This window comes from Monodon monoceros, unplaced genomic scaffold, assembly GCF_005190385.1.
Source record: "Monodon monoceros isolate NGI ecotype Baffin Bay Population unplaced genomic scaffold, NGI_Narwhal_1 Super_Scaffold_7, whole genome shotgun sequence".
Lineage (NCBI taxonomy): Eukaryota > Metazoa > Chordata > Mammalia > Artiodactyla > Monodontidae > Monodon > Monodon monoceros.
The window spans coordinates 104,892,786-104,909,747 of NW_021703784.1; the positions used below are offsets into that span (position 1 = coordinate 104,892,786).

Genomic DNA, 16,962 nt, shown 5'->3' on the forward strand with positions numbered 1-16,962 from the left:
AACCAAATAGGTTTAAATTCTCTTTTTAAATTTCTAACAGGATAAGTATCAGGAGATAACAACGCACATAAACAAAAAGCTCTCTGGGGTCCTTAAAAGCTCTTCAAAGATGGGGCTTCCCTGGTGGCGCAGTGGTTGAGAGTCCGCCTGCCAATGCAGGGGACACGGGTTCGTGCCCCGGTCCGGGAAGATCCCACGTGCCGCGGAGCGGCTGTGCCCGTGGGCCATGGCCGCTGAGCCTGCGCGTCCGGAGCCTGTGCTCCGCAACGGGAGAGGCCACAGCAGTGAGAGGCCCGCGTACCGCAAAAAAAAAAAAAAAAACTCTTCAAAGAGGGGAGTGAGGTCCTTAGACCAAAAGTTTGAGAAGCCCTGTGCTACCCTGGCCCACTCGTCCTGAAAGGAGCAGAAAGGTCAGCTTGGGCATCACCCCTGAGATGACACAGAGGATGGGGCAGGACGGGTCCCTAATTCTGCACCTTGGAGTGGACGGCTGCCTGGTGTAGGGTCCTGGCAGTCAGGTCAGCTCCCTCTGCCTTGGTTTCCTCCCCGGAGAACGAGCATGAGGATACAAGTGCCCATTTCTCGGGTCTGTGGTGGGGATGGAGTGCGTCTGCACGTGGAGCCTTGCACAGCTCACACACTCGCTGTTACCCTGATTTTCACAATGTAAAGTCATCGAGATGGTCCACCGAGGGAGAGAGACGGACGGAAAGACAACTCCGGGAGCCCGTTTAGCCCCACAGTGACAGTGACAGTCCTGGGTCCCCCAATACATCCCTGACCCTGGTCTGAGTGGATGTCCCTCCCCCACGACCCAAAGAACCTCATCAGAAAGAGAAACAGATCAAGAGGCAGAGCAGAATCCTGCCGACTCAGCAGAGACACCCACGCTGTCACTCACCAGCCTGGGACATCCCCAGAAGGGACCCCAAAGAATCAAAATACACCAACACCAGGCGGCCTCATCCCACATATTTCTGGACCATTTCGCTGCAGGGAAGCCAAGAAGCCTTGAAACTCTTGGGAACCAAGAGTGTGCCATTCACCACCCCAGGTTTGGAGAATCATTAACCTCACACGCCAGGCTCGCCACAACCGCCTTCGGGAATTCCACCCCCACCTTCATCTGGACTCCGAGTTTTAACAAAATAAGCATTTAACCACAGCTGATTTTTTCCCCACCCTCCCGTCCCAGTGCACCAGCTTTGTAAACATCCCAGAGGTAATCTTGTTGGATGTAAATTCACGTGCCACCTGACACGAACCGACATCCCGGATGTGGGTGGCAGGGAGCGGCCAGGCCTGAGTGCAGCTACTGGGCTGGCCCGGTCTGAACCCTCAGGGTGAGGCCAAGAAAGAACAGGCCAGTGGCCTGACTGGTTTTGTGACTTCCGGAAGCTGAATACACATGTGGGAGGGAAAGTGTGGAACCACTGATGCTGTCCAGCTCCAAGGACAGGGCTACTCCGAACCGGTACCCCTCCGGAACCCTGGGATACAGAGAAACAAGACCTAGTCCTTTCCCGGGGACCTGCCTGCCTGCTGATGGGGTCTACAGGCAAATCCCTATCGTTTGCCACACCCCGCCCCGGTTGATGGGGGGTGGTCAGGAAAACTCCCGGACAGGAGCTGCTGTGCCACGTGCTTTTCGGGGTGCAACCAACCTGCCTCTTCCACCCCCACCCAGCCTTCCTCGCCCCCGGGGCGTGGATCCCAGGCTGAATTTTCAGGAAGGTTCAAAGGCTCATTTCCCTCCTCCAGGCCAGCCTTCAGCTCTGCTCAGGATGTGTGACCCTCTCCTTGTGCCCCAAGCCTCCTGGGACCCAATCTGGCAGGACACAGACCCCACTGCTCCGTCCTGCCCTTCCTCAGGCTCAAGCCACACCATGGGCCCATCAGAGCCCCTGGGAAAGGGTCCTGGCGGTCCAGGCTCCTGGCCAGGAGGATGGGCCCTGTTTCTCATTTCTCCTGTGCCGCCCTGGGAGGAACCCTGAGTGTTGACAGTCTGGGGCAGGACACCCCCATCCACAGGGCCTGGCCCATGTGGAGCACACAGGTGGCATCCTGTGTCACTCTGTCACCTAGGTGTCACCGCTGTCCCCAGGGGGGAATCACCTGCAGGAACCCTGAGGGCGGGGCTGTGTTCTTGCCCATTTCCCTCTCCTCCCCTGCAGGGGGCTCCAAACTGGGGTGCGTGGACCCTTTCCAAGGGGTCCAGTCTAAAGGGCATCAGTCTTTTCTGAAATAGCTCAGTCACAGAGAGGCCTGGGGTCTCCCTCTTCCCAGCAGCCCCTCCCATCTTTCACCTTTGAAAGGCCTTCCAGCCGCCTCTGAATCTTGTGGGGAGGGGACTCCCGGATACCAAACAAAGGGGGAACTTCACCTAAAGCTTTAATTTAAATACCAAAAACACCCACCGCCTGATCGCTGAGAGAGGCAGTTCCAGGAACATTTTCCCTTTTCCATTTCTAAAACTCTGTAATGTATATATAGTGTTTGATCACAGGGCTTTCTCAATCCAGAAGTGACTTTTTAAAAAATACTTAGTGACTTGAGGTTACAGAAAATTTTAGAAATCAATGTATGTATTATTTTCCTTGCAGAGAAATATGCTCGATCGATTAATAAAAGACCCACAAGCATAAAAGTCTATTATATCAGGATAAAACTCCTCGGGGAAGTGGGGCTATAAATCCAAGAAAGGAAAGGAGCAAACATCCCCTAAAGGCCCTCCAGGTATCTGTCAAGCAAAGGTGGGTGTCAAGCCACACTTTAGGCCGCAGTGGATACGGTTAAAGTTAGGGAACAGTTACTTTTCAAATGTCAATATTTACCTCACAGACCACATTCTATATCCTCGGCAAATATTTAAACCTACGAAGCACAACTTTAAAGGCTGACCTGAAAATGCCTGGGAAGTCTAGGGAAATGGTTCATAGAAGGATCTGCGGTGGGTGTAAAGTAATTCAGGGTGCAATTCTCTCAGCAATTCTCTCATACAAAAATGTTGCAGGAAACGTGTGAGAGGACATACAGTCTTTTTAAAACAATGTTAAGGGAGTCGAGAGGCAAAAAAAAATTTGTTTGGAAGGAAGCTGTCCCAGCAAGGTAGAGCCACTGTGGGTGAGCAATGATTATCCACCTGATGGAGGCCTCCAGGTGCACCTCCCAAATCAGGCCTTTTTAATTGAAGCAGCAGCTCAGGACTCCGGCCAACCATCTTCCTCAAAGTGCGTTCCTAGAACCCCGGACAGTGGGACCCTCTGGGGAGCTCCCGGCCTGCTTCTCGGGCCTCTGGGGAGGACCAGAAGCCCCTCACCCGAGAGGCCCATCATATGAGATCTGCAGCTCTGGCCTTTTCAGGAAGGACTACTGTCCTGCGTGTGTGGTGCTAGCGTTTGATTGGAATTGCAAATAACTAGGTTTGGGGAGAGAAACGGAGCCCCACCTAACTTCTTTGCAGTTAACACTTAATGCTTTGGGTCTCTATTTGGCAGGGAGAGTTGGTAAAGGGAGTAATACGCTACTTTTGGAAGATAAGCCTGGACAGTTTGAAAATGCTAAGTTTGGGCACATTATTTAACCCTGGACCTGCACCCTAGAAACCAGCAGAGCAATAAAACGTTGTGTTGTCCAGGTGCCCGTTGACATTTAGAAGGAATTCCAGAAGACACTTGAGTGTGGGCAGGTCTGTGAAAACAGCTCAGTGTTGTGACCTGGGGGTGCCCAGAGACCCTTTCAGGTTTCCTATGAGGTGAGGACTTGTCATAATGACGCTAAGATATCGGCTTTTCTTCCCCATTCCCAAGTAAACCTGGATTTTCTAATGAGTGGAAAGCAGATGCCCATGAGAATCTAGATGTCTTAATAGAAAGATCCATGTCAGTTTCTAATGGATTCATGAATTATAATAAAGGTGACTGTATACATAAGAAAAAAACAAGAAAGGGGGCTTCCCTGGTGGCGCAGTGGTTGAGAGTCCGCCTGCCGATGCAGGGGACGCGGGTTCGTGCCCCGGTCCGGGAAGATCCCACATGCCGCGGAGCGGCTGGGCCCGTGAGCCGTGGCCGCTGAGCCTGTGCTTCTGGAGCCTGTGCTCCGCGGCGGGAGAGGCCACAACAGTGAGAGGGCCGCATACCGCAAAAAACAAACAAAAAAAAAAACAAGAAAGGAAGGTAGGAAGGGAGGGGGGGAGGGGGGGAGAGGGGGGGGGGGGGGGGGGGAGGGGGGGAGGGAGGGAGGAAGGAAGGAAGAAAAAGAAGTCTGCAGCTTTGACATCTGGAGCCTGTGGCTTCATTCCATCCTGAGAGGCAAGGAGAGGACTCTGAAAACCTCACAAGGACAATTTTCAAACCCTGTCCCACCCCTTCCTACACTGGCTTCCTGCAGCCAATCGCCGGGGGCCCTGCAGCTGCCCACTAGCTCCCAGCAGCCCTGAAGGCTTCTGCTGCCTACCCCCCTTCACGCCTCAGCTGGCCCATCCCCGGGGCATAACCATCAAGACCGACACAGCTCACGACCCTGAGCCCTGGGCAGCCTCTGGGATCTGCCCCAGTATTGGGTGTGGGCTCCCCTTTCCCTTTCGTTAAAACTGCAAACCCCTTGAGTGGTGGGAAGGCCTGTGCTAGATGCATTCTTGTCCCCCAAAGACCCATCTCAGAACAACCACTGGAGCCATTGACATTAACATTTTTAGCCCCTTCCAAGCATTTCTTGAATCAGCTTTCAAAGAAAAAAAAAAGGCCTATCACCTCAAGAAGTGTGATCAGAAACTCTGGTTTTCACTTTCTGGCTACAGTTTTTCTCACACCACAGTAACAAGAAAGATCATCTTCTAACCACATAAGTTCTCCCACTGGGTGATGTGTGCGGTGTGCAGGCTTAAGGGCTGGGCTCTCCCAAGCTACCTGGGTGCGATCCCAGCTCACCGTGCACTAGGTGTGTGGTCTGGGGCAAGTGGCTCCACTGCTTCGAGCTTCAGGCTCCTGATCTGTAAATTGGGAATAATAACCAATCGCACCTCTCTCCTTCCGGAGTTTTGAGAGACTTGGATGAGGCCATCTATGGCAAGAGTGCCGCACCAGGCCAGGCAGAAGGTGAGAACCTGACAGCTGACAGAACAAGAACCAGACCATTCCCGCCAGGTCCCAGGGCAATGCAGACACCCCAGGCCTCATCCAGGTGTTTTTAGATCCCCCACCCCCTTCCTTTCCCAGACTGGGTTGGGGATGCTCTCTGTGCCCTACAGCGCCCAACGGTCACCTCCATCACAGCTCGTGTCCCACCGTGCACTAATGGTCCAATCCCCCCTTCTCCCCGCTGGCCTGGAACCTCCCGTGGTGGCCTCCTGTGGCCAGCTTTGGCCGTCAGGTGATTATTTGTTGACTCGATTTCACAGTGTGCAGAGAAATTCCGATATAACCTAGATCGCCTCGGAATGAATGGCAGGCCCCTCATTCGGGTGGGCGGGTCAGGTGCAGTGGCCAGGTCACAAGGGTCACCAGGCCCTGCTCCGAGCCCTTCACCCAGTCAGTCCCAGGTGAGGGCTGGGGGCTCCCAAGATGAAAAAGACCAGGTCTTTGTTTGGGGTGCCTTCCTCCCCACCCATCCATAAACTACCCCCTCAGTCAAAGCAGAGGATTCAATAAATTTGCCCCAGGGGTCACATGGATGATCGAAGACCGTAAATATTCCCTCCCTGGGGCTCAGGACAATGCAAGGCCCCAGGAGAGGCCGTAAATGTACTTTTCTCTTGGTTTTTCCACCCATGCTCCCCTCCACCCCACCCCACCCAGCCCAGAAGTAACTATGGACTCCAGATCCAACAGCCTGCCACCAAGCCGTGCCTTAAGTTGACAAAGCAGGAGCTGGAATCCTGGGGAAACGTGTTCAGCGGTCAGGGGCTGGGGTCCACACTGAATTCATCCCCACCATTCCCTTAGCAACCCCCAAACTGAGCCCCACTTTGGAAAAGCCCCCTGTACTCACCCGAGGTGACAAGGACACCAAAACTCTATCATTTAGGACTCCAGGACGTATTTAGAAAGAAAGCGAGTAGGATAAAGAATTATTTTTCTAGAAAAATCAGTTCAACTAGTGTTTCCCTGCACATTGGTTAACTCCCGACACGTTTTTCGTATGTCAAGCTTTTTCTTCCATCCTCTTCCCCAGCACCGATGAAATATAAATTGCAATGCTATCTCGGAACAACACCATCTTCCTCCTGGTGGCATTGCTCACGTCGGACCCCCTGCCGAACCCTCGATGATCCAGGCTTCTCCTAAATAGGGCCCCCACCCCCCGCGAGGCTTGGACCAAATTGGTGACCCTTAGGTGCCAACTTGGGGGCCTTCCTCACAACCCCAAGCACTTCAAGAAAAAAAAAAAAAAAAATGAAGGAAGGAAAACCTCTGGGAAATTCACCTGAATGTGAATAGGGCTTTCTAAAGCAAATTGTACTGGGAGTCAGGAGGCAAAAAGGTTGCCTCCCCAAGCCCACCGCCCAAAGGGATCTAATTTTTTCAAAGCAGACAAGTGCGCTCAACAGTGCCCACTGGGAACCACCTTTATGGGCAAAATCACTTCATGCGCAAAGGGCTCCTTTTGATTCTTGAAGAACTCCAGCCGCTTCCACTGGGGCCCAAAGAAGCACCAGCTTTCCACCCAGTTCTTTCTTCTTGGAAAAGCAGAAATTCCTCAACATAATAATGGAACCCACTTCCTTGATAACAATGCACTCCAGGAGTTTTACATCCAGACACTTGTAAAGCAGCGTAATTCCTATTAAGACAAGGGTCTCCCTCTGGCCTCCTTAAGGACACCGTGACTTTCTGGGCAAAAATCTACGCTACCATTTATTAACCCCCCCTTAGGGCAGCCACATCCACCTTTCCCCCCCTTAATCACTGCCGAACCGCCAGTGGGCACAAAGCTCCAGGCAGACAGATGTTCAACCCCTTTATCAAAACGCAGCCTTGTTATCGCGGACAAGTGGTTTGAAAACTCGGGTCTCCAAAAGCAGCCGCCTCCGGGGTCTCTTCTGGTCGTCCCGAAACCCCCAGGCGCGGAACCGGTGGTCACTAATTATTTAACGCGGACAGCGCGGCACTTGGATGGAGGCTGAACCCAGCGCCCACGTGCTCTCCCTGCGGCCGGATCAGCAAAGCCGAGGGACAAGTCCCAGGTAGAGATCAAGGCGCCCTCAACGGAGGACTTCCGAAATTATCTCTCTGATTCTTGGAGCTTAATTTAATTAGCGGATTGACCTCATTAACGTTCGAACTTGAGTTTCAAACAAAAAGAGGTCACGAAACGATCCAATTTACGACCTCGAACTTCCACGCGGAAACCACTTTATTTTCGGAAGGCCTCTAAGGACTCCCGGGACCGTGGCCACAGCTGCCGGCCACGGGGCCCGCAGGTACCGCGGCCTGAGTTCCCACCTGGGAGCCCGAGCGCCTTCTCAGATCCGGCCGCCCGGGGTCGATTTAAAAGCTCCGCCTGAAAGCCCACTGTCACCAGCAGAGGTCTCGCCCCCTTCGGACGCCCCCAGCCCCACGGAAACACTGACCGCGCCCGCGCGCCCGCCCTCCCATCCCGTGCAGTGTCTGCGCGCAAAGCCGCGGGAGGCACGCCGCTGGCCCGCACCCTCCGAACACCGGCGGCGAGGTCATCCGGCCCCGGCAGCAAGGTCCACCCCTATCCCCGCACCCTCCGAACCCGGGCAGCGAGGCCCTCCGCGGGGATCGCACCTGCGCGCACAATCCAGCGGCCCCAGCTCCGGCGGCGAGTGCACGGTTGGTGTCTCCAGGCGCCCCCGGCGCCCGGACACCCAGCGGAGGCGCCGGGGCCGCGGGCTGCGCGGGCGGATCGATGCCCGGGCGAAAGTTGCCAGGGAAACTTGAGCAACTCGAGCCCGCCGGTGCCAGCCTCCTGCATAATTCACGGGCGGCGGCGAGGCGCGGGGGGGCCGCTCATCGGCACCAGCCGGGCCCCCCACCCCGGCTGGGGCGCGCGGCGGGCAGAGGCCGGGCACCTGGCGGGGGCTCTGCTCAGCCCCGGGGACCCGGGGATCCACTCGCGACCCCCGGGCCTGCGCCAGGTGCACCGGCCCCGGCCTCGCCGAGCCCGCTGCTCCAGCCGCGCGCACCTGGATGGGGGCTCTGGGCGCCGGTGCGGGGCCGGGGTAGCCGACGCAGGGTCTCCGGGGACCTGGCGACCGCAGCGCCTGTCACCGCCCCCGCGCGCCCCCTGGCGGCCCTGTGCCAGTTTTACCGCCGGGCATGCGGGCCCAGGTACCCGGGCCAGCGGGCGGCGACCTAGGGCAAGGAGATCCCAGGCAGGGGGCGGAGGTAAGTCCACCTGCGTTACCCCAAGGGAAGGCGCTGGAGGTGAGAGGGTTCATGCGCGCGGGGGACAAAGGCGGTGCTCCTGCGCTCTGCCCCCAGGCCGCTTCCAAAGCATTTTAAACCGACCCCTAGTCCAGAAGGAAGACGGGGGTGTTGCGGGGGCGTCGCTACAGAGAAGCGACCCCACCAGGACGCGAAGAACCCTTGCCCCAACCTCACATCCTCAGTCTCTATGGGCCCGAGACTGCTTGGACCCGCTGACTCCTGGAATCCAGACGCACCCAAAACGCAGCCGGTGAGGACGATCGGGCGCCCGAGGGCCACCTCCTGTCCTTCCCGGCCGCACGGGGTGCCTCCGCCACCCCGCCCCGCTCGCGAAGCTCACCGAGCCCCCCGCCGCCGCCTCACCTGGCTCGGGGCGCAGCTCAGAGAATCCGGGCCGGTCAGAGCCGCCAGGGAAGGGCTGGCGTCCGCGCGCACCTGGCTCGGCCGCGGGGACCCGAGCGACGCCGCGCCCAGCCCGGCCGGAGCGCGGGAGCCGCCGCCGCCGCCGCTCAGGTGTCCGGGTAGGGGGTGGGGACGCCGCGGCCCCGCCCCGCTGTGCAGCCGGGCCGGGGGCTCCCGGCAGGGGCAGCTGGGCCGTCCCTCCCCTCGGCCGGGAGCGGGCGGTTGGGACCGGCAAGGCTGGGAGAGGGGTCCCCTTTCGGCCAAAGGGCGCGCGCGGCCGGGGACTCAGGTGCGCCCCCCCAATCTCCCCGCACCCCCCGGAGGCCGGTCAACCCCTCCCCACCCGGCCCCGGCCGGCTCCCGCCTGCCGTGGCGACCCGCGCGCGGCGTGCGGGATCTGTTGCAGCAGCCCGGGGCCGCCCCGCCTGCCGCCCCGCCCCGCCCCGCCCCGGGCTGCGTGGCTCGCCGGCCACACAACCGGTGAAACCCAGCGGACCTGAAAGTCCCTGAATTTTGCAAAGCCCGGTTCCTTCTGCGCAGCCCGCTCCCGCCCCAGAGTGTTTTATGTTCACAGGATTCGGAAATACAGAGGCCGATTGCCCATCTGAAGGTTTGCAGAGCAGATGAAAACTTTGTGCCTGGGTATTGCGCCGCCATCAGCCTCCCGGGCCACCTTGCACCTGGATGGGCGCTTCGTCCAGGGCGTGCAGACGCGTGTCTCGGCCAGCGGCCCTCCCAGCCGGGAAAAGCTTTAGCGGGTGGAAGAATTAAAACCAACCGCTCAGATGAATCCTGAAGTCGAAAAGGCACCCTCCGGAGACTCCCGGGAATCCTGTTGTTATCCAGGCCTCCGGGATCGCTAGGTTTGCCAAAACCCAAAGCGGGGCGGGGTGTCCTGAGCTTCAGGCCCCCAGCACCGAGCGGGGACGGTGGCTTTACTCTTCCCAACCTGAGGTACGAGCAATCGGCTAACAGCTTTACTCAAGACCCTGGTAATTCACTGGTCACTCCACCTGTCTCTGAGTAAGCTAGGGAAGTTTCTGAGTCCTGGGATTTCCAGTATTCTGCAAAGGGGGAGCACTTGCTGCCGCCAAGATGTGCAAGCCTGAAGGCAGCTTGGAGGGGTTGGCAAACACCAGCGTCCAGGCTGTGATGTAGAACAACGTACTTCCAGGATAGCAAGCCTTCAACTATGCAAAACCTCAATCCATGTCTCCCCGTGAAGAATAAATATATTTATTTTTTTAAGTCAGTTTTATAGGACATGCCTGAGAGATTTGCATGGGCCGGTGACATCAACATACCAAAGGCAAAGTTAAATATTGGCTCTAGGTACTTTTTTTTTTCCTGCTTGCATAATTGTCCCACATTTCAAAGAAGTCTTTAAAAGCACTTAGATTAAAAAAAAAAAAAGAAAAGAAAAAAATGTTGTGTTTGGGGCCTAGTATTTCAGGACACACATGGGGTAAAATACCGTAACTCCTTTAGGGCGGCTGCCAAGATGCAAGCTCCTTTCTCTCCTCTGCTCCCTTAAGCATGAGATTTAATAAAATATTTATTGAATGAATAAAGGAGGCAATCAATCAAATAATAATAATCCTTCAAACAGGAAGAATGAAGCCCAGGCAGGATCTTGCAGGCATAACTTCTTTGGCCTGGAAGCAGGGGATCCTGCTGGGAAGGAGGGGGAGGAGGAGGGGGAGGGGGAGGGGAGGGGAGGGGGAGGGGGTGGCCAGCAGAATGTTCTGATGTTCTTTGGGTTTGTCAGTGGCGGCTCTTCTGGGAAGTGGCTTATAGGGAGTGAGGGGGCTGGGGGAGTGCTTTCTTCCACAAGTCCCCCCATGACCCCAAATAAAACGTGTTATCCAGGGAATTCCCTGGCGGTCCAGTGGTTAGGATTGCACGCTGTCACTGCCAAGGCCCAGGTTCAAACCCTGGTCGGAGAACTAAGGTCCCAGAAGCCGCGTGGCGAAGCCCCCCCCCAAAAAAAAAAAAGTTATCTGAAGTGGCGTGTTTGCCACTATTATATTTTAAATAGATAACCAACGAGGACCTACTGCATAGCACAGGGAACTCTGCTAAATATTCTGTAATAATCTAAATGGGAAAAGATTTTGAAAAAGAATAGATATACATATATGTAGAACTGAATCACTTTGCTGTACACCTGAAACTAACACAACTTTGTTAATCAACTATACTCCAATATAAAATAAAAGTTTAAAAAATATAATAAAGTGGCTTGTTTGCCCTACAACTCCAACTCAAGTCCCTAAGATATCATCCCCCTCCAACCAGATTCCCACCCCCCAAACTCTCTTGCTCGGATTTCTAGAACCATCCTGCAGAGAGCAGAGGAAGCAGCTGCCCAGAATGCGGCCAGGGACACATTGCTGCTGTGCTCACGCAGGGCTCCAATGCCAAAGCCCTTCTGCTGTGTTCAAGAAATACTTCCCTGGGGGCCCAGGCCTCTGCCAGCCCGTCCACCCAACTGGACGCCCCTCGGCCACCCGCTCCAGTGCCTCTGATCTGTTTGTTGCTCAACAACAGGGCTCTGTGTGAGGCGCATCTTTTGGCATTTTAAGGACAGTATCCTGCTTTCGTCCCAGTTTCTCTGTGTCCATTTCGGTATCTAGTTCAGCCTTGTACGGATTGGGCAACGTCCTTCCAGTCTTCAAAAACCTCTTGTGAAAAGGCTGGGGATCCAAAAACACTGCAACGGTGCCTTTACTCACTCGTTGATGCCCTGAGAACGTGTTTCAGGGTAGGGGGCACCCTTAGCCCCTGACTGCCCGTGCCTGCCAGTGTTTTGCACCTTCGGGCATCCCTGTGCACGGCTCGTTTGAAGCGATCTTCCTGGTGGACCCAGAGCAGTCATGTCACAGAGCACCGTAACTCCATCTCAGTTTAGGAAAAGGGAAATCATCCTTTTTGCTTCTCGGTGTCAGAACTGCCTGTTTTTGCTTCTGTAAGCTGCCTTTACCTGGACGCACCCCACCCCCCAACATGTCTGATGATGTGTGAATGAGCTAGCAGAAAGATGTAACGCTCTCCATCTCTGAGCTTTTCTTTTTCCTTGTAAAACCTGAAGCATTCGACCATCAGTCACAATATTTCTGGGTTGCCCCCCTGAGCACGGGACACGCCAGGGCTTCCCAGACAGAGTAACTGCTTTACAGAGGACTAGAAACTGCGGCATCGTACCGTGAAGAGATGCGAACGTAACCAGCTCCTCTGTCCTGGGGAAAACATTATAAATATTTTGTGGCTTTGATTAACCCAGATGTTCATTGCATTCAGCCGTAGTCTTGGTCTGTCCCTCCCGAGGAGAAGGTCCGGGGTTTGGGATGCTGGAGGACAGCATCCTTCTTCAGAGAAGGGTTCTTAGGCTACCCAGATGGGAAGGACCTAGCCCAACCCTTCAGTTTACATGTGGGAAACTGGGCAGCAAGGATATATGGGACTCACCCAAGGACATGCGGTCAGAGCCAGGTAAAATCAGGTGTGCACAGGGGAAGCCTGGTAAACGCAGGAAAAAGTAGGTGCTCCAGCCAGCAAGTTTGCCCCATCCCCCCATCCCTGTCAGCCTCCCCTATGCTTCTGCAATTTTTTCTACATGTTTTCCACTGTAGCAAGAGATCCACTTCCCTCATGTTCCCGCACATCAAATATTGGCCCATACACTCATTTATTTGTCATTTCATGACAATTTCTAGCTCAGTTCCATAACCTGATACTATAAATATTCCCAGATCTCGCAAATCCCTCAACTCCTCTGCCAGTGTGCCTCCCATGTAGCCCTCTGTATCTTAACAAGGAGTTTTATTACTCTCCTTTAATTTTCCACATAGTTATTTTCCATAGACTTGTTTTGAAAAGCCCCCTGGGACTGATATCTGAACAGAGAGTCGGGGCTGCTCACACAGGGAGCACCGAGGGAACCGAGGGAGAGCTGGCTTCTCCTGGAATCTGTGATGGTAGGTGGGGCTGGTCAGAAGCTCTCCCTGCTGGACTGGCAGATGGGGAAGCAGCAGACAGGAGGACAGGCCGGCAGAGGGGCCGAGGCTTTCCCCGTCAGGCAGCCCCCAGGCCAGCGTCTTTCTGCTTTCTGCTCTAGGAAATCTGCCAGCCCCCTGACGGTGCCAGCGTAGCCTGAAGACTGCGGGAGTTATGGGCCCAGGGGCCGCTCTCAGCCATCCTGGAAGCATCCTGGGAGACTGGAGGTGGAGATGCTCTGCTCCCCCCAAGCAAGTGAACAGTCCTGCTGGGGGAAGTTCTGAGGCCTCTAGGAGGTGCCACTGGTGGCCCCCATGCTTATGGCACAGACCTCAACAAAACCCCTTTATTGGGGGGTTTCCTCCTCTGTGTCTCCCTTTCCCCACGCCCTCACTCCTGATTCCATGTACCAACTCTCAAATACAGCATCCCGCATCCGAGTCCTTGTCGCAGGCAAAGCTTTCCGGGGAAACCCCAGATTAAGTAAACACCCTCTGTGATCCGGTGTCATGTCCATGAAGATGAAGCCCAAAGGGACAGCCGAGATGGCCCTGGAGGTGACGTGACCTGAGGCCAGGGGAAGTCCCGCTAAGGAGGGGGCGGGGGGCGTGGTCAGCTGACGCCAAACAGCAAGAGCCGCTGGGCGCTGCTACGGGAAAGTGAAACATATCAGAAAGTCCCCTTGTAACCAGCTCAGAGGCTCTTGGGGTTTGCTTGGCAAGCAGACAAATGAAGCAAAAACCTTTTAAATTATCTACAGACAGAACACAGCCGGGCTTTGATAAAACAGCACACCACGACTCAGTGAGGTTTATTCCCGTAAAGCTAGAACGTGTCACGATTAGCAAATCTATCAAGAAAAATGTTTGATCGAACAAAACTTCTTCGTAAACAAAAAGGTATTGTTTGAGACTATTTTGATATTGTTCAGTTTTAAATATCAAACCAAAGCCAGCGTGATGTTCCCTAGGAAACACGAAATCACTCTCGTTCGACTCAGGAACAAGATACGGGAGCCTGCTTGGGAGTTCCCTGGCGGTCCAGTGGTTAGGGCGTGGCGCCTTCATTGCGGTGTCCCAGATTCAATCCCTGGCCGGGGAACTAAGATTCTGCAAGCTGCATGGCACAGCCAAAAGAAAAAAAGAAAACTATATGGGGCCTGCTAACATTACCAGCACTTAATATTTCTCTAGAAGTGCTAGCCAATGCAATGGAATAGGGAAATGAAATAAGAAATGTATATATTTGAAAAGGGAGGCAAACTTACCATTTAGGGAGGTGCTATGATTGTCTAGTTGAAAAAATCTAAGGAAATAAACTGAAAGCTCACGAAAGAGTTTAGTAAGGGGACTGTAGGAAACCAGTAGCTTTTCTATTTACGAACAATAAACAGTTGGAAATAGGAAACAATGACATTCCTGGAATCAACAGAACAAAAGGGAAAAAAGTGCCAGGAAAAATATAATGAGAACTTTTGAGACTTAGAGGGAAAAAAAACCTTAAAATCCTCTTAAGAGAATGAAAAAAGTAGAATAAATAAAGGTCTGGTGTAGGGTTGAGGTTAAGAACTGCAACTATTAAACCAGACTGCTTGGTCCTGAGTCCCAGCTCCACGCTTACTAACTGGGTGGACTTAACTGTGTTTCCTAGCCTCTTTACATATTCTAAATATGTAAAGATTCTTTACAGACTAGCTATCTATTTAGAAAGTAATAGAAATCATTTAAAACCCTAATTGAAAAATGGGTCAATGACAGAAAAGGACAAGTTATTTTAAATATTTTTTTAAATGATAAGTCTTTTTAACAAATGATGCTGGAAGAATTGAACATCCATATGGGAAAAAAAATGAACCTCACACCTTATAAAAAATTACCTTGAAATGGATCGTAGCTCAATGTAAAAGATAGAACTATACAATTTTAGAGGAAAAGCTAGGAGAAAATCTTTCCGTCTTTGGTTAGGCAAAGCGTTCTTAGTTATGATAACAAAAGCATGATCCATAAAAGAAAAGAAAATGGATACACTGGACTTTATCACAGTTTAAAATTTTTGCTCTTTGAAAAACACACTATACAGAGAATGAAAAACAAGAAACAGACTGGGAGAAAATTCTTGCAAATCACAGATCTGCCAAAGGACTTGGATCCAGAATGCTCAAAATAAGAGCTCAAAAAACTCAGCAATAATCTGAAACAAGCTGCCCAAGGAAAACACGGGCAAAAGATGAGGCCACCGTCTTCACAAAAGAAGATATTCAGAGGGCGAAAGCGCCCATGAAAAGATGCTCAATGTCATTAATCATTAGAGAAATGCAAATTTAAACTACACACCTATTAGAATGACTAAAAAGAAAAAAGGGCTGAAGACGGGGAGCAGCTGGAACCCTCACACATCGCTGGCGGCTACATAAAAGGGCACAAACTCTTTGGAAAACAGTTTGGCGGTTCTTCATGAAACTAACCCCATACGTAATACATTCGACCCAGGTGTTTACCCGAGAGAAATGGAAAATGTTTCTGTATGAATGTTTGTAGCAGCTTTAGTGCTAGCCCCTCACATCTCCATGTCCCTCACATCCTCCTTCTCCTGTCCTGCCTGCATCCAACATACCTCCCCAACCCAGCAGGTACCTGAACCCTGTCCCCCATCACCTGCTGCTGGTTCTGAACCACCTGCAGCCCTGCCCCTCACCACCTCGTCACACCTCCGGACAGCTGGGCTAGCTGTGCATGGAATTCCTGCCCTGCTTTAAGTCCCACGGGCTCCCACCCCTCCTGGGTCAGCTCTAAGATCCTCCCGAGGTCCTCAGAGGTCTCAGCCTCCCTTCTCATCCCCTGCGGAGGGTGGCTCACGGTCCCCTCCCTTCAGAGAACCTTGATGGCACACAGATACTTGCTGTCCCTTCACTGGGCTAGAAATCTCAGGGGCGCCTGACATTTCCCATCCCCAGGGCGCCCTTCAGGTTCGCAGGGGATGGTTGGAGCCTGGGGCCAGGGGTTGTTTCACAAACCGGCTGCATACATGGAGGGCCAGGAGAGACGGACGAAAGAGGCAGCCGCTCCAGACAGGCAGGTGGAATCAGCAGGAAACTTACATACAGACTTGTACGTAAGACCAGTAGATCTCTGTGTCTGCCCGCCAAATCCTGAAGGTTATATGGAGGTCGGGCTCAGTCTCAACACCGGCTGATGGTCTCAGTACCACTCTGCTCTCTCGAGGCCACATCCTTGAAAACGGCTCCCACTGTGGGTCCGGTGGGCAGAAGACACATTCAGGCACAGGGGACGGGTGACGGGCTGCCGACTGCCCCGGGGCCAGCTCACAGGTCAACTGGCAGCCACGTCCACAGGGTCTTTGAATTCATTTAATGTAAGAAACGTGATGAAGCTGCTTCCAGGGACCAGTGTTTGGGGCGCGGCAGACACGGGGCTCCCCAACGTGCATTCGGCATGAACAGTCCTGAATCTGGATCCATCTCGCAGAGGAGGTGATGTTTGGAACCCACCACCCCAACAAAGAGGACAGGCCACCTGGGCACGGGGACACCGAGATGGGGTGGTGCCGCCCAAGGAGAGCTCTTGTCTACCCCACCATCGGGGTTCTCGTGCCCAAGAAAGCAAATCTCAAAGCAATTTAAATTTTACAATTATGCGGAGCTGATTTTTGTTAGAAGCATCAACTTCCAGGCCTCCACTGCTCTATTTTTTAAAGGAGTAAAACACCTTCGTTTTAAATAAGTGAATGACGGCTACAGTGATGAATCTGGCCTGTTGCCACCACCTGGGAAGTAGACGGAGCATACTTGGTAGGTTTCTCACTTTTAACAAAGCTGTCTCCCTCTGACCTTCCAAGGTCAGAGTCAAGGAAATTAATTCTAGAGGAAAGAGGTAACGTAACACTCAAAAGAAAATGTCCACGGTGAATTATTTGACTTTCTGCTACAAGAGATGAATGCCTTCTCCGCTGACAGCCTGGAGTAGAGGGTCCACCCTTAGGACAGACAGGAAGCAGAACTCGGAATCATTTTATTAACGGTGATTTAACTTTTTAACTTTCTGTCTTTGGACGGTGGCGGGCACATACCGCAGGGTGTGGGTAGGAACTGCCAGGTTTTAAGAACCCAAGATGGGGACTTCCCTGGAGGTCCGGTGGTTAGGACTCTGCGCTT

The 16,962-nt window shown here is 53.5% G+C and overlaps 1 protein-coding gene across 1 annotated transcript in view; it reads right to left on the reverse strand.

Moving 5' to 3' along the window:
- Positions 1-9,086, reverse strand: part of SHANK2 (SH3 and multiple ankyrin repeat domains 2) — a 549,031-nt gene extending 539,945 nt beyond the window's left edge. Inside the window, exon 1 of the mRNA XM_029207203.1 lies at positions 8,757-9,086. The gene's annotated coding sequence lies outside the window, so the exon portion shown is untranslated. The remainder of the gene's footprint in view (positions 1-8,756) is intronic.
- Between the last annotated feature and the right edge of the window lie 7,876 nt (positions 9,087-16,962).